Below are 24988 nucleotides of genomic sequence, written 5' to 3'. Positions count from 1 at the left end.
TTGCAAATCAATTTTAATAATTTTATTTTTGAGCAGGCGATATACCTACATCAAACTAGGGCATCAAAATTTCTCAAACATAAAAAAATGTTTTACTTTAGCCAAACTTAAACATTGATCAAATAAAGTGGGACATCCAAGAAAACAATTCTAATAAAAAAAAATTTAAACATCACAATACTAGGACTAGACATTGAATCATCAATAATCAAGTATCGTATCAAATTCAAATCAACAAAACATCAACTATCAAATACTCCATCACCAAAAATTTGGCTTAAAAATCAGAAAATTGGAAAATTCTTCACATATTATCTCAAAGATAGGTATTTGTAAACACTCTAAAATAGGAAAAGACTCAAAAAACATGAATTTCAATCAAATAACAAAGATTAAGGATAACATCAAAAAAACAAAGAAAATAACAAACTTTCAAATCAATTACAACGTCAAGTTGTTTGAGTAATTAATCAATTTTCCTAAACCCTTAATTACTCTAAAAATTCAAAAAACCAAAATCACTTTCAAAGGGGAAATTCAATTCATAAAATCAAAAAATAAAATAAATATAAAGAAAAAAGTTGGAAAGAAATGTAACATTTAATAAATCAATTAAAATTATTATCCTCTCAAAAGTGAAATCAACCCTTTTTGGAATTTAAAAGAATTGAAAAATCCCTATTTATCTTCATAAACCAAGTCTATTGGACTTTTCCTCTTGGATTTTTGTGTGATAATTTCATTTTCACCCTTACCCCTAGTAAAAGGTAAATCCTATATCTTTACCCCAACCCCCTTCTGAAATCTTGTAAATAGAAGGGAAAAACAATAGTAAAGGACCCAAGTTTTTATGCATCCTTACTATAGGCATATTAGAGCTAGCATTTGATAATCCATTTAGCATCATTATAATAGATGTTTTTAAGCATAATTTAAGCATTATTTAACATTTTTTAGCATTTTTTAGATTCATACACACATCTATAGCATTTGCATGTTCTCATCTTGATATATCTTGTATTTCATATAGATCTCATATAGTCTTTCATAAATATGTACAAATATCATAATCCCATTCTAGAACTATCACTAAGATGTTGGTCAAAGAGAAATCTTATAGTTGTAGTTAGGGAAACATGAGATGCTTGTGGATTCTTTATTTGATAATTATTTCTTAGGTCTATCTTGGCTCGTTACCATTTCCATTGCATTTCACACCAAGGTCTCATTAATACGCATTTCTCCCGTGTACACTTTCAATACAAATATGGTCAATGAAAACTCAATAGAACAATCAATGATTCATGTTTATGTTTTGGTTCAATATTTCTTCCACTAAACCTAAACACATCATTCATAAAGCATCTATTTAGCCACATAAAGACCAAAATGGATGATGTAATAGAAGTCATGTCTTGTCAAGCACTAAGAATATTTTTATCATGTATCTATAATTTGTAAATGATATATTACATGTAATGGAAAAATAAGATATAATTATATGTGATAGTATCACGCACAATGTTTTAACATGTAATCAAGATGTGAGTGCATTAAGCATGCAATTTTGAATAAGTTAAAGTTAGTTAGTAGTTAGTTAGATAATAAGTCAAGGTAGTTAAGGATTTTCCCTTTCTTTCTCCACCCTTTTCTCCACTCTTTTCCTATATAAATTAGGGAGCTCACTATAAATAATCATCTTTTGGCAATGCAGGAAAATTTTGCTAATGGATATTTTCACTCTAAGACATTGAGCTTAGATTTAGATTGAATTTATTTCAATAAAATGGGAAAATTTCTTTCAAAATCTGTGTTGATTCAAGGTTTTATGTGATGACATTTTCTAGATACTGATTATGAATTTTGGAGCTTCTCTTAAGAAGGATTTAAATTCAATTGTGCAAGACTTTGAGCTACTTATTGCTTTCAAAGCCGATTTAAACTTTTAAACAATGTACTGCAACATGAAAATTTATGATAGATAGCAGTGGCTATAATTACTTAGTAAATACTTTGGGCTTTAGTTGTAAGTTTTATTTTTATTTTTTAGAATATCCAGTAAGAGACTTTTTTCCTTACTATTTATTCTACTTGAATCCTCATTTGAGAAAAGTGTTGGAAACTTCAAGTTCTCGTATTTGTTTCATAATACACACACACACACACACACACACACACTTCTATCCCCGATGTTGTTCTTATATCAATTCTAGGGTCATTGATATTTATTTATTTTAGGCAAAAGTGGCAAGCCACTATAATATTTTATTAATATGATTCAACAAGGTCAACTGGGAAAGAATTAGTGAAGAAAACCCAACATCGTCCCTAATATATACATAGTTTTATATATTTTGAGAAAATAATTACAAAGGGTGTATCAACTACCACCCATCGCTATACCAAAAGTTGGATATCAACCCATCCAAAATCTCTATCAGTTCAAGATTTTCAACACAATTCTCAATATCAAAAAACAATAATACCAGCAAAAAGATAAAAAAATTCAAAAGAATATCCTCAAGATCATTCTTCCATGTCATCATAGCCACAAAAAAACTTACTATTAAAATTTGGCAAACCTTCCCAAAAAACATCACTACCACCTTCTGAAGTACCTTGCTCACCATGCCAATCCCCATAGTAGTCAATATGAAGCCCCCAGCCAAAGCACACCTAAGAAGTAATATGTGACCAACCCAAACCAGCATTTGATTCAAATACTAATATCCAAGCAAATTATCAACTTTAATTTCTGACTATTCCTTATATGCAATGTAATCAAAATGGATTGTGCGAGCATGATCCAACAGTCTTATCATCTTGAATTAGAATTTTGAGGGAAGCATGTTTTTCTATTATGGATAAAGGGTGAAATGATGAAACCAACAACCCATCACAACCCAAATTCGAAAGAAAATCTGCAACTTGATCCCCTTCCCTATAACTGTGTGAAATACAAACATCCATACACTCATCTAGGAGCCTCCAGATTTGAGTAAGAATATATTTTAACTTCCAAGAAAAGATAGTTCTATGAATATAGGCATTTATAATGATAGAAGAATCCCCTTCAATATATAGCAAATGAAAATTACCTTGTTTTGCTAAAAGGAGACCAGCTAATAAAGCTTGTGCCTCTGCCATGTTATTTGTAGAAATAGGCAAAGGAGATACTGTAATTTCCACAACATCTCCATTTGATTTTTTTATGCATGCACCAAAATGAAAAGGGCTAGGATTACCTCTTGATGCTTGATCAAAATTCAATTTCCTATATCCCTAATTCGGTGGCCTCCAACCTATTTGCATACAAGATAATGAAGAATTGAATGAATTACTAATTTTCCAACCATCTAGAATGAATAAATGCTTCCAGCTTTGAATAATTTGAAAATCCCAAGAAGTAACAATAGGATTATATTTTTTCTTATTCAAACTTGAATTTGTTACCTCTAAGATAGATCTTTCAATTCCCTCCAAAACAAATACTAAGGTATGAATCTCTTTTCTGAAAATGTGTTTGTTACATTCCCACCAAATAGCCCAAACAACCAATGCCGAGATACATTTCCAGAGGTTTGCAAATAATGATCTAGGATAAAGAACTGGCCAAGCTTGAAAAAGATCCCAAAGATTGTTTTAGAGAGGAGTACTATAGTGTAGTTTATTCAAAAAAAAACTCCAGCATTGATAAGCGAATGAGCATGAGACAAAAAGATGATCCACTAGCTCTTCACACTCATCACAAAAAACACAGTTGAAAGAGGAGGCAATGTGCAATCTACTAAGTCTATCACTAGTCAAAATCCTATGTTTTAGTGCAAGCCAAGAGAAAAAACCTACCTTTGGAAGCACAATATGATTTCAAAAAAATGAAAATTCCCTATAGGTAACTTTATGTGAAACATTTTGCTGCAAAATTTTATAACCCTCTTTTACAGAGTAATTGCCATCCTTAGTTGGGGCCTAGAAAATCATGTCTTGAGATCTAGAAAAGAAGACTTGCCTGGAAGTCAAAATATCTTTGAATTGACTTATTTGCTAAGATGATAGTGGTAAAACCATCGGATCCTTCCAAAACACTTTCCCTGAAAGTTCACAAACAGAAGCCACATACTGATAAAGTTGAGTACCCTAGTGTTGTTCTAACACTTCAATAATATTTAGAGAAATCAAACTATTGGAAAGTGGAATTTGACCATTCCAAGAATCTCTCCAAAAGTTAACTCTAGTACCATCATTAAATTCCCAAGAAACATAATTTACCACAATATTCTGAGAAGTTGTCATGAAATCCCATATAACTGAACCTTTGGGATGATCCAAAATAGAGAGAATTCTAGAAGGATCATTATTATCTAGATATTTTTGTTGCATAATTTTGCACCAAGTGGATTGAGGTTTATTGTACATTTTCCAAACCAATTTCCCACCAAATGCTTCATTTCTTTTGGTAAGATCATGTACACCTACCCCTCCTACTGTTGGAATCTATGACATGTCCTATAATGAAATAGGGTGGATCTTGTGAGAATCATCCATATTACCTATCCATAGGAAGCCCTTAATTATTTTTTGAATTTGAACTAGAATTTTGGGAGGAGCTTTAAGAATAGCAAAGAAATAATTTGGAATTTCAGCTAATATTGATTTAATTAGCAAGACTCTCCCAGCCAAGGTCAATCATCTAACTTTCCAAATTGCCATTCTACTCTAGATATGCTAAATGATAGAAGATCAATATGAAGATTTGTTTGAACCCATAAAGAAAGGGACACCCAAATATATAGAAGGTAAAAATCTTCTGAAAAACCCCAATTTTTTTTATTTTATCATAAACCACTTTGTTTGTATTAAAAAAATAGATTTTTAACTTCTAAGCATTAATGGCTTGACCTAATACTGTTGAATATAGACTAATAACATGAAGAATACGTCAAACCTTTTGAACATGTGACAATCTGAATAATAGTGTATCATCCACAAATAGAGAATGTGTTGTACCAATATTTGTACCCAAAATAAGAGCGCCATGTGATTTGCTGAGCTTTTGTTGATGTGAAATGGTCCTGCTAAAGGCTTCAGTCATGATGATGAAAAGAACTGGGGATAGAGGGTCTCCCTATCTTACCCCTTGAGTAGAAGAGAAGAAGCTCACTAGTTTACCATTTATTAACACTGAAAACCAAGCACCCAAAATACATGCCTTAATCCATTTGATATTATCATAGCTATAAGGCACTTTTTGTATAGTTGAAACATTGTAGTTGTATGCAAATCATTCCTTAAAAAGAGAAATTGATTAGGAGAATTTCCCTTTTAATAATTTTAGTTAAGTTCCTATTGAATCCACCTAAGGTAACAAGGGAGCCTTCACTATTGCTAAGAGGAGAGAAATCTCATGAGAAATTGTTTACAATACAAGTTTGTAAGTTGTGGTCATAATGACTTGCAAAGAATTTAGCTGACATATTCTTCACCCTAATTGCTCATTAATCGTATTGTTGTATCCTTCAGTGATTTTTCCATTGTATTCAATATTATTTAATTAACCAACCTTTTATTAAGTTTTCTTCATCATTTAATTAAGCTTAATACCTATAGTTCTATTAATTAAATTATTGTGTTAAGTTATTCAAATTGCCTAATAAATTCTTCAAGTTAACTTAGTGTCTATAATTAAAAATGTTTTTTTTTTTCTCCAAATTCAAATTCATCATTTCTTATTTCATTTCATTTCAAAATTTAATATTTAATTGAATTTAATTTGAGAATAAAAATAAAAATCCCATTGGAATCAATTTTATTCTAAAATTTAAAAAATCAAGAGCAAAAAAGTGAGTTCAAATAAATCATAAAAATGAAAAAATCATTCTCAAATTTACATTAAATCCTCAAAAATCTCCCAAAATTACATTTTTGGTAATTAATATCTTCCTAATTTGAAAAATATTCTAATTCATATAATCTCATCTTTTCCAAAATAAGATCATTTCTTTTTGAGTTCAAAATAGAAATAAATCTCTTATCTCTTTTTGTAACCAAGAAATTTCCCAAAATTAATGACTCCATTTTGTTTGCCTAATCACCAACTTGCTCCTAGATGTCTACAAGTTGTCTCGCCTAGGGAAAGCATGTAAAAAGAGAAAATTGTCTTATCTCAACAAAAAATTCATAATATACACTTTAGAATGAGTCCCCTTCCATGTCCTAGAAGGTTGTGGTGGAATTTTATGAAATATGCATTTTTATGCTCCAAACCCTAACTGTGCCAAAGAACTGGTAATAGAGGAAGAATTTTTGTTTGACCGAGAAAATTAGTCAACTATAAAAAAAAAGATACAAAAAGAAAGGAAAATTAGAATGCTAATTAAGTACAATAACAAAATTCTTCATTTAATCCATTATTTGATAGATGTCCGAGTTGCAAGCTCGATTGTGACAAAATTATAGAGAACACTCACTTTCAATTATAGTTTTCTCAATACATAAACCAATCCCACTCCAAGGTCTTGGATGGCCTTAAATAGCTCATCTCAAATTTTTTCAACCATAATCCTAGACCCATAACTAATTTTGGTCATTATGCCAAATATTACTAAAATATTGTCATGGCTTTTGCAATGTTGTGAATGACAACTTGACAACTTTTGCACTACTAACCTTGTATCATGCAAAAACACCAAAAATGAGTACAGATTGACTTCTTAGGCTATATTAAACTTATTTAACTCCATTCTTTCTTTTTGAGCATCATAATTGCATGATGACAATGACATAAATTCATGAGAATCTCTCTCTTGAAAAGTCAATAAAATATCAACTCCAAGGTTTAAGGAGGCTATTTTTCAACCGAATTGGGTAGCTCAATTGAAGATAGAATTTTTATACTTAATGAAGATGAATTTTTTAGTTTAGTGAATTACAATCTATAAATTTTTGACAATTAGAAAATATCTAGTGAAAAAATCACATTTTTGTTTTTTTTTTGAATTTTCAAATGATGCATGCAAATCTAATTTAACATGAATTTATAACCTAACCATATTTTATGAAAAAATAAATTATGAAGTTAAGGTAACAAGAAAGATAATAAAATTGTTGAAAGGGGAAATCTAAATGGATATAAGCCACAATAACAATAACAACAATGTGTCTACAAATTATATCTTTGAAGGGTATGGAAGAAAACCAACAAAATTCAAAGTAGCACAATCATAATCTCCCTAATGCAATCACCAATGGAACTTTGTAAGTTAGTAAGGATTTTCAAAATTCATCAATTTTCCCACCCACAAAATGTACACACACATGAAACAAATTTCTATGAGCACACGTAATAAATCCCCTTCTCCAATTAGTCACAATAGAGGTATTATGGGACTATTCATGACAAACTCCTAGAATACTAAAATTGCATGCTCATTCACATACAATAATAGTATTAGCTCCTTCAATTAAATTGTGTGTATGAATTTACATGTCTTAAAACTATAAAAGAAGAAGAAGATAGAACATAGAGATATTCAAGTGCATGTTAGAGCTTAGGGCCTTCAAAAAAGAGAAAATCGTCCTCCTCCATGCTCAAGTGCAACCATAAGTCATAAAAAATCATCGCACCTATAGAGTTGCAAAGTTGTGCACCAACGCACCTTTGGAGAAAAAATTTATTCCTCCCCAAAATCTTCAAAATGTGGAGTTATGGAGTTGCACACATTTAGAGGTCTCAAGATTGAAATTGGCAGAATGTTTCTAAGTCTAAAATCTCAATTTCTAGCATTAGGGTCTTGTTGATTTTTTACCAAAATTATGTTTGGATGAGCTACCTTGAAATTTTACATAGCTATGGTGATTTATTTTGATCCAAAAAATATAAAGCTTAGTATTTTTCCCTCAATTCCCCATGAAAATCAAGAACCTCCTTTCACACTTTGACAAAATGATCCATTTTTGAATCCAACTCCTTTAGTGTCTCCTCTACCTTGAATATGGGTCAAACATCATCCTCAGAGGATGCTACTTCAAAATATGCTTGGAATTTTTGTATTACTATTTCCATAAATCATAAGTGTTACCTTGGGTCATCATCAAAATTATCCAAACTAGTCACATTATAGTAATTATCTGCTTCTAATAATTAGGCATGAGTTTTTCTTTGCATATCCTAGATATCTTCATGCATAGATAACAAGACCTTAGTATTGGCTTGTATCTTCTCAATAAAATCATCCATATTATCTATTTCTTCTCCTCTATATACATTTAACAACATCATGTATCTCTTCCCTATAATATTTTGTAATGCATTCATATCATTAGTCTAGCTAGACACTTCATCCACAAACCCAAAATCCTGGTTGAACATGGTTGCTAACTTATTCACATTCTTCTGTATACTATGTAAAAAATGCATATTTTTCTCTATAATCTCTACTTCCTTTTATTTGAAACTAAAACACCATCTCTTGAATGCATCCAAAAATGAGTCACTTCATGTAGGTTTCAGAGCTCATTTCTCAAGGAAAGCCTTTAGAGCTATCTTAGAGTGAGCAAGGTCAATCGGACCCACTACCTCTTTTACAAATTCTCAAAGAATACCATTTTGTTTCCTCAAAACTGTGACTTCCTCTTCACATTTATCAAATTATTGAAACACCTATCAAAGCCCCATGGTTGTCAAAACTTAAGTTGTATCCTTAGTAGCCTTCCTCAATATGATCTCTTTCATTTGATAGGCCTGAGGGGTTATAGTCTTTGGATCTACATGAGGGGAAGGAATGGCTATATGTGCCACCAAATATTTTTTCTTATTCTTCATTATAAAATCTATTTGGTATGGATTCTCAAGAGTGGGCACCATTGGTCACACAACCTCTATAAAAATTTCATTTTTATGTATCTCCTCTTCCTTATTTCTACTTCCCTCTCTAGCCTTGTTGGGGTAGTACCCATTAGAGACATGTAGTGAATAGGTGACAAATTCATCATTGATTCTAGTCCTTTCCCTATATCTTTCCTCTTTGGAGCCTCTTCTACTCTTGGTTGTTCCACCATTGGGGTGGTCATTATGGTCATAAGAGGGGAGAAAAGTGGTTACACCACAAGAGGAGCTTGTTCTTCTATTATAGCTATTTTACTTCTTTAAGATCTTCCTCTGAGTGAACTACATACACCTCTTCCTTAGAGATGGCCCTAATTCATTCCTCTATAATTGGAGGAGGTATTGGCATGGTTTCTTACTCTAGCAAAGGTATACATGGTGCCCCTAGCCTTCTCGAAGGTAGAGGAGGTATTCCTACTAGACCCTATGGGAGTGGAGGAATCATGTTATAATCATCAACTAGTGGCTCTTGGCATGGCATATCCTTTATGTCTCCATCGTCTATGTGGATTTCCATGGGCATGAAGTCAAATTTGCTAAAATCAAACACATCTAGCACTTCCCCTATAGTGAACCCATGCCATCCTTCCTACTCTAGATCCATGGATTCCTCAATCTAGATTGGTTAGTCTTGTATAATTGGGGGTGATTGTGTTTAGCTTCTATACCTCCTCTTTAGTGGCCCTAGCTAAATGTGTCCTATTATTCAAGGGGAGATAGTCTATCTCCATCTCTTGTTCTCCTTCCTCTTCAACCCTTGGAATAGTATCAAAGATTTGAGATGAAGGAGTTCTCTTCTTTTTTGACCATGATATCCATTTTTATCTATTTTAGGACTAATGTGGAATCTTTTTTAGGAGATGGAGGATATTTGGGCTATGATTCTTCTATCTCTTCAACCTTACATTTCTTCTTTCCCATTGATTTCTCTTCTCTATGGATTTAGACCACTTTCCTTTTGTTCCCATGCACTATCTCAAACCTCACTAAAAATTGCTCCTTGTAGATGGAAAGGGTGATCTTTGTCCCTTTTCCTTTCTTTGGCCTAGATAGTGGCTTCAAAGTAGGTATATTGGGAAAGGATTCTAAGTGGAAAGGATTATGTATCTAAGCCCTTGTTAGGTTAGAGGCATATCAGACAAGATGTTATTATGTCATTATTTTCTTCCCTATTCACCTCTCTATCATGATCAAGAACTCAAAGTTCTTATCCCTATTATAGGTGGGATCTAGGGCATTAGGACTATTCTTATTCCAAACCTTGAGAGGTATCTTCAAGTTTAACACCTTCTTTGCTAGTGTCAACTCCATCTTGCAATAGTCCCTTATTTGGGCTTCATAGTCATCAACATAGTTCAACCAATGATCTTAAATAAATGCATTTGGAACAAACTCCTTGCATACAACATGCTTAAACATCCTATATTATAAAAATAGGGGCTGGCCACTAGGTACTCCTAAAGATAATACTTCTCCCATTCCACCTCAAAGGTGTGAATGTCATGGCTCTTCTTTACTTCACAAGGCCTAATGGTAATAGGCCACACCCATGTCTTCCCATGCTTCTCCCCAATCCTATCATATGCAAAACTTAGTTGTCAGTGAATCTCTAGTAGTATGAGTCTATCCAATGGATAGTGTGGTAGTTTCTTTGGATGGAAAAGGGTTCCAACCACTTGGATGTAGGTGAAAGTATAGTACTAGATATTGTACCCACCCACTTGTGTAACCCTAGTTTTTGCCTCAACTAATAACCTTTTCACATAATCATCTTCAATAAACCAAATTGTTGTGAAGATAAAGGCATCATTCACTATTATGTATTCTAGGATCTCATCTAGGAGATTCTTCTAAACCAACTAAAGGTATACAATATATGGCCAAACATTGACATCCTCTATACTTTCTCTCCTCATGAGAGCTAGATATATTGTGGCTCTGGTTGCTAGAAAATATACTACATATGAAGTCATGTAGAACTAGGGTTCACTCTAGACCAAAGTTAGTTACTTATCCAAAGAGGTACTAATGATGGTGCCCCAATAAATTTTGTGAAATCTTGTTCTTATTTTCTATATAAAATGAACAATTCATGCCTCCAAATGGCTTTCTATAGGAAGTCCCATTACTCTACTCAAGAGAACTATGTAATAGCTAATATCTGCAATCATGTATCGTCAAGTCATATCAACTTTTTCTAGTTTGTTATGTGAGGTCTTGGTGATCAAATATTTATCGTATACTATATCCCTAGCCACTTTCTAATTTTTCCTTTACCATTTATTTGCACTCTCATATGTGATCTCCTAATGTTCATTGAAGATGGGAAAGTGGAACACTTTCTCTATGTTGTGCGGTCAAATGTCTAGGACAATCTCTCCAGTAGCATTTTTTACCACTTTCCCATAAGGAACATAATGTTGTGCTAAGTCCATGATTAAATCTGATGACTTTCATGATACTAGATGTGATACAAAATTGACCAACCCACTTTGAATAAGTGTAGGGATCATCTTTAATCTCTCATGGGTCTTGTTGCAAAGTACCAAGAATTTATTCCAATTAATGTGCCCAAGCTTTGTATCTATGGCTTTTGAGTGCAAATCTATGAATCATGACTTCTTGGGTACTCCTTGGAACTTGAAAGTTATAGGCTTGGGTGAGATCTTAGCTATTGTGGAATATGAGGAAGCTATGGTAATCTACACAAAAGGATAAACATCAATAAACTATGTTGCTCAGAAGGAAAAAAAGATTCTTAATGTATAAAAAAGGTTTAAAAATAGACTAAAATGAGAAAGTTGGATTAAAAACTACAAAGTGCACACTTGCACACCTATGTAAGTGTGTAGGCTACACAATTTGTGCATGATAGGAAAGTGCAAAGGGAAAGTAAGAGGACATGCACACATTACACACTTGCACATGTTCCCACTGGGAGTTGGCATTTGTGGTCCACAAAATGGAAGAGATGCAAAGATCATGTACATGCAGATGTGTGCAGGTGTGTATGGTGTGCACATGCACATAAGGCATATACCTTAGCATGTAAAGAACACTAATTTTATTACATAGAGGATCAGATGTGTGAAGGTACATAGCTAGAGGGATCCAAGATACAAATGAATAAATTATGGGGGTGTGCTTTGATTTTTAGATATTAGGTTTGTGCCTAGTGGGGAGTTGCACACCTTTTCACTACTTGAGTAAAGGGGACTTGGGGGAACTGTACACCTTGCATAGATATGCACTTTTCCTTGTATTTTTTATAACTTCTTTAGTTTTCTAAGTTTAGGTCATACTTTTTCTCGACCTAGGTCATAATACTCCCACACCCTAAGGTGCCTCAAAAGCCACCCTATTCTATGAAGTAGGTTCCTATGACTCAAAAGGAAAAGATGAGTCACCATTTTTTACTTTGAAAATGGGGTGTGTATTGTAAAACTAAAACATTACTCTTGGCAAGTATTTTGGATTTGATTCACATATTAGGCCCTATTTAGAAACTTTTGCATTATGTTGGAAAAACTATGCAACTTGTAGAAACTCTTGCCCAACATATTTCTCACCTAAAAAATGATTCCAAGATACACTTGAGATTCTCTTGGAGTCATTATTCACTTCATGACTTGGATAGACTCATCTACAAAAGAAATTTTGACTAATTAACTAGCCCCTTCCTAGGTGTTCTTGCATCATTATGCCCCATTACAAAGAAGCTATGTCAGACTTGATGATAGGAGTTTAGTACTGATCCCTAGCTTCTTAAACTCATTTTTTGCAACCCAAGTGGCCTCTATTTCATGAGGTTTCCTCCACTTTATAGTGTTCAATATACACCCCATGTCTAGTCTTTTTCTTGACCCTTGAGTCCAAAAATTTCTCTCCTATAGTTTTTTTTTTATGGTAATATCACATTAAGGATATCCTTGATAACCTTAGTAACCTAACCATCTTTGTTAGCAATAGGACCTTTTTATTTTGTCAAGTATTTCACATTGAAGATTGGTGAAATAGATAGTTTTGTAGAAAGACATACTTTACATGCATTCTGACCACATCTAATTGAGATTGAATATGGTCCTATTATTCTCATCTACAACTTAGTTGGGAAACCCCTCTAGAGCATCTCCTTGTTAAGGTGGACCATGACCAAGTACCCAACCTCAAATTGCATCTCTCTTCTTCAATCATGAACTTTAGCATTTAGTCTTTGAATGGATTCCATAGGTGAATTTTAACCTATTCATGTACTTCTTTCATGGATTGTGAAAAGTCCCTAGCATGCCCACTCCTTCCTTCTAGGACTCCTAATTCTCTAATTTCACATACCCCTCTTGGATGAACACCATACACTATTTCAAAAGGATTATTTCCAATAGTCCTACTAACACTATCATGATAAGAAAACTTAGCTTGGGGTATTATTAGATCTCAAATTTTCCATATGCCTTTATCAACCACCTTAATAGATTACACAAGATCATATTAATGGCCTCAAATTGGCCATCACTCTATGGGTGATAGGCTGAGTCAAATGACAAGTTAGTTCCAAGCCTCTTCCACAATTTTTTCCAAGTATGGCCCATAAGTTTCACATCCCTATCAGACACAATGCTAAATGAAAAACTATTGATTATTACCATCTTTTTGAAGAATATATGGCCTATATAGTTAGCATCATGAGTGGTCTTGCATGGTATAAAATTACTCATCTTGCTAAACTTGTCAATAACCACAAATACACTATCCAACCCTATGCTAGTCTTGGAAAACCAAAAAAAATCCATGTCAATACATTCCCATGGCCTATTAGTAATAGAAAATGGTTGGTGAAGTCCAACATTTGTAGAAGTACCTTTTTCTTTTTGATGACTTATGCATTCTTCAATATAGTTCCTTACATCTTTTTACATATTTGGCCAAAAGTATAAAGTTTACACCAACTCAAGTGTTTTATTAAGGCCAAAATGAATACTAAGGCTACCATTATGTTTTTCTTGGATGATATTCTCATTCATAGACCCCCTACTCACACATAATTGTTCATCCTTAAACAATAATCCATTCTACGATGTATAGTCTGAAAGCTAACCATGAAAGTGATTTTTGAACTTAACATAACTCTTATGTATATGATAAGTGCTCATCAATTTTTTAAAGATCCTTGAGACTTTCCTCTCCAATTACCTAAAGTTGCACTTCTTAAAAAATGAGCAACCCCCTGATTAGTATATAAACAACTTTATTTCTTTGGCCCTTTTTATGTTTTATTGTAAAGGTGTAAGCTTATAGAAATTCCATCCACTTTGCATATGGCTAAACTTCTCTTTGGTATATATGTAGCTCATATCTTGATTGTTAGTAAAGATCAAAAATTACTTAGGTAAAAAATAGTGCCTCCATTTCCTTAGGGCCTCAACTAAAGCATAGAGCTCTAGGTCATAGGATGAATATTTTTTCTTGGCCTCATTTATCTTTTTACTATAGAAATATATTGTCCTTCCTTCTTGAGTAAGGGATTTTGTGACGTGGATCCTAATTAGACTCGAAGGTTTATTTAGTGTGGTTTCCCCCTAGATTATTTCTATAGGAAGCCCAACATGCAACCTCATGCTCCTTGCATGCTCTATTATTGTCCTATTAATACATTCAACTACTCCATTTTCCTATGGAGTCCTTGGAACAATTTTCAGTATAAAAATACCATTAGTGGAGCAATATTCTTCAAATTCATAACTACAATACTTACCACCATTATTAGATCTGAGACATTTTAATTCTTGCCAGTCTCATTTTCAACCAAGCATTTCCATTTCTTAAAAGTTTGAAATACATCATATTTTTGTCTAAGGAAATAAACCCATAATTTTCTAGTTGCATCATCAATGAATGTAACATAATAATGAGAGCCACCAAGGGAAGATACCTAAGCTAGTCCCCATACATATGTATGCATAAGCTCTAATTTCTCATTTTTCTTTTCCTTCCCATTCTTCACAGAACTCACTCTCTTTTGTTTTCCATACACACAACTTTCATAGAAATCCATGTTGATAATTTTTAGACTTAGTCAAACATTTTTTGAATGAAGTAATTTCATATCTTCCTCACTCATGTGCCCAAGTTTGTAGTGCCAAATCACTATATTGGAAACTACATCAATTGTTTGTTCTCCCTTCTGAACTGCAACTACTATTCTTGAATATTCATTTTTCTTTGAAATAATTAAAGTAGAAGGAACAATATGACCTATAGAAATATATAAGGTGCCTACTTTCATACCTTTTTCTACTACAAGGAAAACTTTTGAAACCTTTCAATTTTTATCATTAAAAGTAACTATGCAACCCTCATCACCGAGTTTCCCTGTTGAAATTAAATTCTTACTCAGCTTTAGAACATGGCTTACCTCATATAGTAGCCAATGATTCCCATTCTAAAACTCAATCTTATTTTTTCTCTTTCCAAAAATTTGATAGGGTTCATTATCCCCTAAATAAACAAGCCCAAAATCCCTTTGGACATAATCTAGGAAATAACCTCTATGGGGAGTAGCATGAAATGAAGCCCTAGAATCTAAATCCCAAGAATCATCAACACTTTCTAAAGAAAGAAGTAAAGAATCCTCTTCAAATTTTTTATTCACCATATTTTCCTCCTTGTTCCCTTCTGGTTTATTTGGTTCACTATTCTTTCAAGTCCAACAATCTTTCTTCTTATGTTTTGGTTTCTCATAGCACCGACAATCCCTTGGTCCTCTAGATTGAGACCTCTTCCCCTTTTATTTTCCTCTTGATTTCCCATAATTTTCAAAATTAATTACACTCTAAACCCTTCTATCCAAATGATTCCATGAGTTTGAAATGTTCGGATGCCGGCTTAGAGCTCCCTATCCATGGAGTGCAAGAGAGTGTATTTCAAGTTCAAGGGCTCTCAGATGAGCCTTAGAGATACTCTTCTTGCTAGTAAACCATGCAATGGGAGGTTCCAAAGACAAGATGCAATAATGAAAATGTCCCAAGGAGTTCCTCAAGAATGCAATGCAAATGAAGATTAAGCTAGAATGAGATGCAAAGTGGAGCTATGCTAAAACATGTATGAGAATGTTACAATACCATTATTTAGCTATGTGAGATTAAGCTACATGTAAAAATGAAAGCTAAGCTAAGATAGAATGCCATGATGCCATGGATGAGAGAATGTAGACAAGAAATAGAAGTTCTCCACAAAACTCCAAAGAAACCTGTTAGAAAACCTGCAGCATAACAATATTCAAAATGAGGATGGATTGAGGGGGAAAGCTCTCTCCATTTTAAAGATGTATGGACAGTAGAGATCAAGATGAAGATGGTGGATGATCAACGGTGGAATTTGAAAAGAGGAGTGATCCATGTGCACACACAAGTCAACCAATAGAATATAAGTTAACTTGTCATATAAGACAAAAGTCTCACAAGCCTTTTCTTTTAATTGTAAAATAGAAAAAGGACTTTATGTGTGCACTTTAAGTGGGTTAGAAGAATGGGGTCTTTTATTTAATTAAAAGGGGACATGTTCTTTTAATCAAATAATGAACTTAGGATAGCATAGTCAAACTCTAGAAATGTGTCACACTCTAAACCCTTCTATCCAAATGATTCCATGAGTTTGGAATGCTTGGATGTCGGCTTAGAGCTCCCTATCCACGGAGTGCAAGAGAGTATATTTCAAGAATAAGAAGGCTCTCAGATGAGCCTTAGAGATACTCTTCTTGCTAGTAAACCATGCAATGGGAGGTTCCAAAGACAAGATGCAAGAATGCAAGTGTCTACAATGAGTTCCTCAAAGATGCAATGCAAGATGGAAGCTAAGCTAAGATGATAATGCAAAATGAAGCTATGTTAAAACATGTATGAGAGTGTTACAATCCCATTATTAAGCTATGTGAGATTAAGCTACATGTAAAAATGAAAGCTAAGCTAAGTAGAATGCCATGATGCCATGGATGAGAGAATGTAGACAAGAAATAGAAGTTCTCCACAAAGCTCCAAAGAAACCTATTAGAAAACCTGCAGCATAACAATATTCAAAATGAGGATTGATCCTTTGAGGGGGAAAGCTCTCTCCCTTTGAAAGATGTATGGACAGTGGAGATCAAGATGAATATGGTGGATGATCAATGGTGGAATTCAAAAATAGGTGTGATCCATGTGCACACACAAGTCAACCAATAGAATATAAGTTGACTTGTCATATAAGACAAAAGTCACAAAGCCTTTTCTTTTAATTGCAAAATAGAAAAAGGACTTTATGTGTGCACTTTAAGTGGGTTAGAAGAATGGGGTCTTTTATTTAATTAAAATGGGACATGTTCTTTTAATCAAATAATGAACTTAGGATAGCATAGTCAAACTATAGGTTATAATCAAATAAATCTATTATTAGCAATTTGGCTTAAGTAAGTGATTAAATTAATTTAGCCAAAATGTTGAAAAGGGGGCTAATAGTCTAAATGACCATTTTTAGGTGATTACATTTTCCCCTCTTTGACTAATGTGTGATTGATTTGGGAACACATTATGTCAAAGAAAATAGAAAGCCAAGTAGGCGGTGATAGATATGGATATCTGATTTCAAAGAATGAAATGCAGAAATAGATGGCAAGTCCTGAATGCACAGCCTAATAGCGGTAGTACTAAACACTAGGAAGATGATGTTAGGATCTGAAAAGAATTCTAACACCTAGCAAAGCGAATAGATCGAGAGCAAGTGATAAGGTCAAACAAATGCTCCTAAGAAATAGATAGCTGTAGGAATCAGTGATAGAGTATATCTGCCCCCTCGGGATTGAAATTGAAATGAGGTAAGGGGATGCAAAAATTGGCTAGACATGAGAAAATTAGAATATAGCAATGTCCAAGATGATAGATAGATGATTACAACCCAAGAATAACTATAAGAAATTGATAAAATGCCTCAGTTTGACTAGAGTTGACCTTGAAGGATATATCATAAAAATTAGGTCAAAATGAGTAGAAAGGTGATTTTAGACATGAAACAGTGAATTGAAGTAGATATGAAGTATGGAAATGATGAAGACATGAAGAAATGAAGATTCCCCAGTGATGATTCAAAGATTAGACCTCAAAAGGTCAGCTAACTGCTCAGAAGAAAGTAGAATTTTAAAAGACAATTTTGACCATCAAGATGAACTTGAATTTGGATTTCGATCCTGAAAAGGAATCCAGGACATCGAAATTATTTAAGAGGTCAAAACTTTATATAATGTGATGATAAGATAGAAAAAAGATGAAGTGAAAGATTAAGAAGGTGAAAAGACATGAACAAGAAGAAAGTAAAGAAATATATGAAAGGAGTTAGCTGATACGTCCACAAAAAGATGAAGAGAGAGCTCTCCCCATATGCAAGAATGCAAGACTAAGCTAGAAAATGAACCTAAAATGCAAGCTAATATGCAAAGTGGTTTACCAGCAAGAAACGCATAACATTTAGACTTAATTTCATCATTGAGCATTTATTAGGGACATCATGAGATCATACAACCATCACTAGTATAACTATGAAGATATGAATATGATCAATATTAGATAGGTATGTGGAAATCCAATCTAAGCATCAGAGACATGTAAGTCAAGATAACTACATGATTAGATTCCCTAAGTTTAATTTAGCAAGATTACACCTGTATCAAGGCATAAGCGCTAGGATAAACCCTGAGTGCGGTCTTGCAAAATAGTCAAGGATGATAAATTTGTAAGTCAACATGTTGAATAGGACAAGCATAAATGCTTACAACACTATAGAAAAACAAAAGTATACCCACAAGCAAAAATCAAGAAAATATGTCCCATGCCCCCAGTCTTCTAGTCAATGACATCTTTGAAAGACTATTAGGGAGGGAACACATGGAAAAGAAATCATCATAGATAGCACACAAAGTAGATAAAGATCAGCATAGCTCAGTCGTTTAAGTGTTAAAGTGTGTGTGTGCAAGTCACTTGGCCATTTCTTCAAGACTTGATTCTGATAGTGAGAAATATCGCGACATCGGAGACCATAGGTAAACTATCTAAAAAGTGTTGAAAAACACTTGATGTCAAGGTGGGGGAAGTGTTGAGAAACACTATTTTGTGAGTTGTCAAAGAAACCCTAATGCACAAGAATACCTCAATAGGCTAAGCAGTTGTGCCCCCAAGACGAGGACAAGAAACAATTCCAAGCTAGGACATGTGTACCAAAATAGGTAATTGAGACTGATAGATAGAGGTCCAAGGGTCTCAAGTAGCACCTATTTCTAGATTTTCACCACTTGACAAATTTTTTCAGGACTTTTAAAAAAATTTTGTATTTTTGAATTTTTGATTTTTTTTGGTGATACATCAAAGCACCTATTGCCAGATTTTCACTAAGATGATCATTTTTTCAAGACATTTTTTGATTTTTAGGATTTTTTTCAGGATCATATATGATTTTTTGGATTTTTTAGAAGGTTTTAGAGATTACTAGTTCTCAAGCAAGATCACATTATTTTCTCCCAATGTCTAGCAAGGTATAGGACACGATGGAGAAACAAGCCAATGGATAAGCAAAGATGCATAAGAAAGGAATGTGAAGCAAGTGAAAGTCATCCTCAAGAACTGACTCCTCAAGAGTACCCAAGCTAGGGAAAGATAGCCATATAAAGTAGGTTTTTGGATAAGCAATGGAAGAAATGAGCAAGATAGCATGTAGGATAAGCAATGAAGCCAACAAGTGAGATAGCATGAAGTGTGTAGTCCAAAAGAGTAGACATGTCAAGAGACCTATGACAACCATGTTTCATTTATTATGATCAAGATCAAGGGGTCAACTAGATAGTATAGCAATGGGATAGAGCAATAAGAATAAATCTCAAGATAGAGGCTATGAGTGAATGGGAGAGCACAATAGAAAATCTGGTGGATAAGATAGCCAATATGCAAAGATAGCTCAACATTGTCAAGATCAAAGAGAGAAGAGGGGATAGATGGATGATGGAAGAATTATGCATGATGCATGTTTGCCAGGTTTTCATCATGGTACTTATCTAAGGTGCCACAAGAATTAGTTTTCACCATAGGATGGATTTATTTCTCTTTACTTTTGCTACCAAGGTGCCACAAGAAGTGGTTTTCACCAAGGCACATTTTCATTTTTTTTTTCTTTTTTTGAATTTTTAGAAAGAGCTCAAGCTTTTTGAATGTAGATAGTTCTCCTATAGGAAAGATAATTCATGACAAGACAAGACCATAGAAAGGTATGCTCAAAGATGTTGATAGGGTGATGAAAGAGAAATGGTAGTAGGAAGAGTATATGGAGGATAATAGTTCAGGTATAGAAAGTAAGTGTAAGCTTTAGAGGATTTCATGAGGGTAGCTAAAATATTGGACAAGATCAACGTTGACACACACCTTGAAGGGTATTGGAATGATGGAGGAATCATGGATGAAGTAGCTTGAGGTTTAGATGTATGAGGTGGTAGAAGAGATTTGGAAAAAGGTGGAGTGGAAGGCTTTGGAATATTTTTAGAAAGATTTTTGGAAGAAGATGGAATGGAAGCTTTTGGAAGCTTGAATGTCAACTTTGAAGTATTTTGAATATTCAAGTCTTTTAAAAGAGACTTGGGAATCCATATAGCTTTAGATTTTGCTTTGCATACTTCAAAACACATTTCTTCAATAATGGGTTTAGGAACCCATATTTTCTTTGATTTAGCTTTTTTAATAGTGGACCTTTGTGGTCTCTTTTGTGCATTCTCCTTCTTAGCATTCACATGTCGATTAGATGGGACATAGTGATCTTTCTTTTTCAATGGATTCTTATGTTTATTCTCACTTCCAAAGGAATTGGGATTTGTGGATGAATAAGGATGATATGACTGGTTTAAATGTATAGATGGGTGAAAAGTCATCAAGGATGAGTGTCTTTGTTGATCTTGAGGTAATATAGGAGAGCTAGGGAATGAGCTATGAGTGAATGTAGGAGATGGAGGAACATAAGGCCCCAATATGGATGGAAGGTTTGAATTCTTTAGCTTAGATGGATATGGACCAAGGATAGATTTAGAAGATGCAGAGGGATATTGGAAAGGGATATCAACATCTTTAGAGTGAGCAACATGGTCAATGCCATCAATAGACTCATGAGTATCTTTCATAGGAACAACATTTTTAATAGAAGCACTTGAAGCTTGACCACAATTTTGAAGTGGATGTGGAGAAGTAGAACATGAGGGGATGCTTTGATCTTGACAAGTAGCTTTGGATAGCATAGGAAGAGAACTTTTCTCATAATTTTCAGTAAGCTCAAGGGAGATAATGGAAGTGGTATCTTCATAATACTTGGGGGGTGGACAAGATATAGGATATGGAGGGGAAAAATCTTGAAAGAGATGAAAGGGTTCTTGATCTTGATCTTTCTTGACATTTATAGCTTTTTCTTTTTGAGAGTCCTCTTGACATGGAGCCACTTCTAAGGACAAGGGAGAATGAAGAGTGAATGGAGTAGTGCTTGGATTAGGTATAGTGGTGCATGAAGGTTGAGGATGTTTAGGATTAGTAGCATGGAAAAGGTTTGCAGCCAAGTGAAGGTTAGCTTTAGTTTCTTTTAGAGATAGCCCTTGAGGATACACATAGTCAATGTGGAAAGCATTAGGTTCTTTATTTGATGGAGGCATGCTAGAAAGATTTGAAGTGTTGGGAGATGCACGAGTGTTGGAAGAAGTGGAAGATGTAATAGAGCTGCTACTAGACATAGGTTCATTAATGTAATCTTGCTCAAGAGAAGTATCTTCACCACATGAGTCACTAGAGGTTCCAAGATCAACAATCTCATCATCAATGAGATCTTGGATTTTATGTTTCAGCTCTATACAATCAAAAGTAGCATGGTCATTAGATTGATGATAAGCACAATAATCATCCAAGAAAGGATTTCCATAGGAGCTAGACGTAGGTAACATGATGATCTTATTGCCAAGAAGTGTTCTCAAAATGTCATCATAAGAATTCCCCAAAGGAGTAAAATTTCTCTCAAAAGTATGTCTGCAGTCCTTTGGTTGCTTCTCAAGTAAATGGTATGTATCCATGTATTCATCATTATCTTGGTCAAAGATAGGTCCATCATGAAATTTTAGCATAAGCTCAAAGGAGGTATCACTTGCTTGTTCTCTAAAGAGATCTTTACATCTAGAAGATGAAGACATTTGATGTCTTGAAGTAGAGCATGTAGACCTAGAAGAAGAGGATGACCTCAAAGAAGGTGACTCACATGCATGTAAAGACCTTAAGAAAGATTCATGTATTGATGCAATCTTCTCCTCTAACCTTTTCTCAAGTTTAGACTTCATTTCCATCATGCGCTTAGAGAGATGAAGGTAAGAAAGATCATTTGTCTCTTCTAGTTCTTTGTATTGTGCATATAGATCTTGAAACTCTTTAGTGACATGGAGGATATCATGATCATCTAGATTTGGTTGAAGTTTGGTAGCACAAGGTTTAGATCTCATAGTTTTAGATGCAAAGCCAAGCATAAAAGAGCCTACAAGATAACTTGATGTTAAAACTATAGGAGGTAGAGTGTTCACTTGCCAAGATAGTAGAGAGAGATGAAAGTGACTTGTCAAACAATATGTCCAAGAAACTTACGACATGAATGACTCAAGTCAATAGCTAGGCAAGATGCCCAAATAGCCAAATAGATAGAGCAAGCAGGGTGACAAGTGAACAACTTTTCTAACCCAAGAGTGTAGTCAAGAAATCAAGGTAACCATTTTAGCAAAAGGATAACTAGCAAGCATGCATAAACCATGAAGACAAAAAGACCAAGAGCACTAAGACCAAAGAGCCACTTTAAGCATGTTTAAGCACTAGAGACATAACAAATCATATCCAAATGATGAAATCCCCCTTAGTAAGTAACACAAGAAAATATTTGCACTTGACATTTTGACTTGGTTGACAAAGTTTGACAATAATTTATAGCATAGCAAATTTGATATTCAAAAGAAATTTCTTTCCAAGCAAGATAGTGACACATGAAGTAGTCTTCAAACAATAAAGCAAGGGACAAAGAAACCTTGCATGATACAAGCATATGTGAGGTCTTAAAAGAAATCTCTAGAACTATCGTCATGTGTATGTTCAAAAGATTTTCACAGGTATACCACATTCGAGAACACATCAAGCAATATCTACCTAAAGGACATGGTTCATTACTCAACAACTTGGCCCACACTTAATGCTCCTTTGCCTCACACCAAGTGGTTTCCAACAAGAGATATTGGCTTTGTCATGGAAATGTCATAAGCATAACCAAGGGAACACATATGGTGAGTGTAAATCTTGAGGTGATCTGGGTAGTCCACTAGGATCAATCCTTGCACCAAAAAGTTGAGCGGCTAAAAAGGGTAGTTACTAACTTAGGGTGTTTAGATAGGGCTTCCATTCATAGTGTTCCTCTTGCTCCCAATTAGGGGACACCTCACCTTGCGATGAGTAACCAATCTCGCGATCACAAGAGTACCTTAAGCATTCTTGCCTAGTGATCTCCCTATGGTCGAAATCTCATAAGCGATCACACTAGGCGAAGACAAACACTATGTCTATAAAAGTTTTGTGTCTTTGGTAGCCTTGAGTTTAGAGTGGGTTGGAAGAGCCAGGTAATCGGCTTGTCCCCACTTGGGTCGTTCCTCTCAAGTTGTCCGAGAGCAGGCCCTCTAAAGGATTCTAACTACACAAAGTGGATCAACTTTTGGAAGTCAAAATTTTTGGTTCACCATAAGGGTGAAGAGCATACTCTCCTATTACAACCATTTTCTCCCAAACACGCCAAGAAGATTCAGTTACCCCTTGCTTTTGAAACCAAATGGCAAGTCAAGATTTCTGATTCACCACAAGGGTGAAGAGCATACTCTCCTATTACCAAAAGACTCCAATCATAAGTTTTATGTGCCTATGAAAAATGAACAATTAGTCAATGCCACACATGAAAACAAAAAAGCAAAAAATTTTGGGTTTTTATGCTTTGGGCAGCCCTGCAAACAATGTTAGTAGCCCTTGCGCATTTGAAGCTTTGACATGCGTTCTTTTTATGCAATGTTTTCATTTTTTTCATAAGGATGGCAACCTGTAATTACAACTTGTTAGCACCAAAAGTTAGTGTGAAATAACATAAAAATTTGCAATAAAAAGTGGTGAGTTGCCTCAAAAATCCAATTTATCTTCCAACCAAGTGCATGCAAAGAAAGTGCAAGTTAATCACAAATGCTCTCATTTTTACTCTTTGATTTTGACCTAGTCAACAAGATTGGACTTGTTTGCTATGATTTCTTATCCAAAAATGAAAATGAAAAGAAGAGACCCCTATTAAAAATTAGAGAGCTTTTCAAAAATGCAAGAAATTTAAAAAAATCTCTTCATTTGCGCTCTAGAGATTGATTTTGTCAAAATAGGACAAATTTATCAAATCAAGTTTTTGATCCTTAATATGACCTCAAAATTAAAAACACAAAGAATGAACCCCCATTAAAATTGAAAACCATTTTTGGAAATGTAAGTTTTTTTGAAAAAGACACTGATGTGCGACCAGAAATGACTTTTATGAAGAAAAAAGAAAATATCATAACTTTCGCAAATCATGTCAAAATGCTCTAAAACTTGGACTATGACATTTTGGATACATGCCCAACCTACAAAAAAAAATTTAGAATCAAAATACAAGCTTTTTAAAAGATATGATCAAATATTTAAACCAACTAGATTTTTGGCCTTCAAACCAATCTACTTATGGGTTGGCCTTAAAATCAAAGTGATAATCTTACAAAAGTACTTAATTAGATCCAATATGCTGCTGTAAAAAAATCAGAGATGAAAAATAAAAGAAAATGAAGCTATAAACTTGATTCAAGCCCCACGGTGGGCGCCAAAAATGTACACTTGATTTGTCTCACACTCTAAACCCTTCTATCCAAATGATTCCATGAGTTTGGAATGTTCAGATGTCGGCTTAGAGCTCCCTATCCATGGAGTGCAAGAGAGTGTATTTCAAGTTCAAGGGCTCTCAGATGAGCCTTAGAGATACTCT

Source organism: Cupressus sempervirens, chromosome 10 (assembly GCF_028749045.1).
Source record: "Cupressus sempervirens isolate cs-2001-9-10 chromosome 10, ASM2874904v1, whole genome shotgun sequence".
In the NCBI taxonomy this organism is placed as follows: domain Eukaryota; kingdom Viridiplantae; phylum Streptophyta; class Pinopsida; order Cupressales; family Cupressaceae; genus Cupressus; species Cupressus sempervirens.
The sequence above is the reverse complement of the archived record's forward strand: the minus strand, read 5'-3'. Positions refer to the sequence as shown.